The sequence below is a fragment of the Babylonia areolata genome, chromosome 13, assembly GCF_041734735.1.
Source record: "Babylonia areolata isolate BAREFJ2019XMU chromosome 13, ASM4173473v1, whole genome shotgun sequence".
Lineage (NCBI taxonomy): Eukaryota > Metazoa > Mollusca > Gastropoda > Neogastropoda > Buccinidae > Babylonia > Babylonia areolata.
In genome coordinates, this window is record NC_134888.1 from 13,664,465 (window position 1) to 13,667,240 (window position 2,776).

Consider the following 2,776-nt stretch of genomic DNA (forward strand, 5'->3'; position numbering starts at 1 on the left):
GAAAACACAACAACCGGGAACAGACGGAAAGGGAACGGGCAGCATCTGGAAAGACAGTGACGAGGATGGAAAGGGAACGGGCAGCAGCTGGAAAGACAGTGACAAGGATGGAAAGGGAACGGGCAGCATCTGGAAAGACAGTGACGAGGATGGAAAGGGAACGGGCAGCATCTGAAAAGACAGTGACGAGGATGGAAAGGGAACGGGCAGCAGCTGGAAAGACAGTGACGAGGATGGAAAGGGAACGGGCAGCATCTGGAAAGACAGTGACGAGGATGGAAAGGGAACGGGCAGCAGCTGGAAAGACAGTGACAAGGATGGAAAGGGAACGGGCAGCAGCTGGAAAGACAGTGACGAGGATGGAAAGGGAACGGGCAGCAGCTGGAAAGACAGTGACAAGGATGGAAAGGGAACGGGCAGCATCTGGAAAGACAGTGACGAGGATGGAAAGGGAACGGGCAGCATCTGGAAAGACAGTGACGAGGATGGAAAGGGAACGGGCAGCAGCTGGAAAGAGAGTGACAAGGATGGAAAGGGAACGGGCAGCAGCTGGAAAGAGAGTGACAAGGATGGAAAGGGAACGGGCAGCATCTGGAAAGACAGTGGCAAGGATGGAAAGGGAACGGGCAGCAGCTGGAAAGACAGTGACAAGGATGGAAAGGGAACGGGCAGCATCTGGAAAGACAGTGGCAAGGATGGAAAGGGAAAGGGCAGCATCTGGAAAGACAGTGGCAAGGATGGAAAGGGAACGGGCAGCAGCTGGAAAGACAGTGACAAGGATGGAAAGGGAACGGGCAGCATCTGGAAAGACAGTGACAAGGATGGAAAGGGAACGGGCAGCAGCTGGAAAGACAGTGACAAGGATGGAAAGGGAAATGAGGGAATAGGAAGCAGAGAATGGTTACAGTTCTTAGCGTGAACTGGGGTGGCTGTGGTTGTGTATGGGGGAGGGGGATCGTAAAAAGGACAGGACATAGAAGAGGTAGGAGGACAAAGGGTATGAACGAACAAGGATGGCGTGCGCTGGGGTAAGCTAACTAGCTGTGGAAACGGAAAGAGGACATGCGCTACAGCAATATGTCTTAGTGAATAAAGAAAATAAACTGGACAGGGTGAGACGGTGTGGAGACAGAAGGGATCGGAGCAAAGAGAATGCTGTTGGAGCTGGAAAGAGGACGTGGCCGGTTGATAGTGCAAAGATCAAAGTAAATCAAAAAATGAAACTGGGCGCATGTTTGGGAACCCCCCACCACCCCCATTGCCACACCCACCACCACAACTACTCCCTTTCATTGGACAGTGGAACAGAGTTCCAGCGCTCAGAGCAAACACACAAATCCAAACAGTCCTGAAAAGACGTTAGACGTCCACCACCATCACAAGGACGCACTGTCATCTAGGCATCCATCATCTAGCCAGTCGTCTAGTCAGTGATCATCTAGATCTAGCCACTCCTCATCCAGCCTGCCATCAACCGATCAGTCATCCAGCCAGTCACCATCCAGCCTGTCACCATCCAGCCTGCCATCAACCAACCAGTCATCCAGCCAGTCACCATCCAGCCTGCCATCAACCAACCAGTCATCCAGCCACTCCCCATCCAGCCTGCCATCAGCCGACCAGTCATCCAGCCAGTCACCATCCAGCCAGTCACCATCCAGCCAGCCATCAGCCGATCAGTCATCCAGCCAGTCACCATCCAGCCACTCCTCATCCGGCCACACTCCAAGCAGACCAAACTACCCCATCCCCAAACCAATCAGTCTGTTGCAAACCCTGTGCCAACCAACCTCCAACCACACATCCCGCTGCCAGCCACCCACCTATGACCTCCCTCCGCCTCTCCCAACTGTCCTCCCACCCCCTGAATTATGCAACGCATCCCAAACAACAGAAACTCAAAATCGATGAATGGTGCCTCGAAAGATCGTCAGACATTAATCTCACCCTCAACGGCTAACACCACATGAAACCTGCAATGAATGTTTGTGTTCGATGTGCTGATCCCTGAAGTTAACAGATGTGAATACTGATATCTGTGGGGATGAAAAACACCATGAAATTTCATTTTAAAAAACCTCAACAAAAACATGTTTGATTTGGGAATTCATAAATCTATAGGAACAGGCCAAAGGCAAGATTAGAACCAAACGGATTCCCTTCAATTCCTGCAAGCTAAAAGATGTCTTTGTTGACACGTTTACTGCGTCCACTATTATGACCCATCATACATAATTGGGGCAATTTTTTGGTCCAGTTTGAAAATGCATTGTGGGGACGTTCCCAATTACCGAGCGTCCACCTACATTATACTTTAAAATACCCTCCTGCGCGCAAGCGCACGCGCACGCACGCACGCGCTCGCTCGCACACACACACACACACACTCACTCACACACACACACTCTCTCTCTCTCTCTCTTTCGCCTCCAAATCTTTGTGAGTTGTCTGTCCGTCAGCCATCCATCGCTATGCACGCCCACGCCCGTTTATTGATCAAGCTCATGTCTGGCACACAAACCATTCCTGATGTCTTCTCGGCTTTAGGGAAATTCCAAGTTGATCCCTCGGCTAAACAAATCGCCGCAAAGGACAGTTTCTGAGTGCAAATGTTGGGAAAATCACCATGAAAGGACGGGTCAGCCGAACACACTGCAATAACAAATTGTGACTACATTGTTGAAAATACAGAGACGAGATTTCTGTCATACGAGGACAAATAAACCCATTCTGAATTAGGGCAGACTGTCTATAAGGGCTGTTTGCAAGATCACAT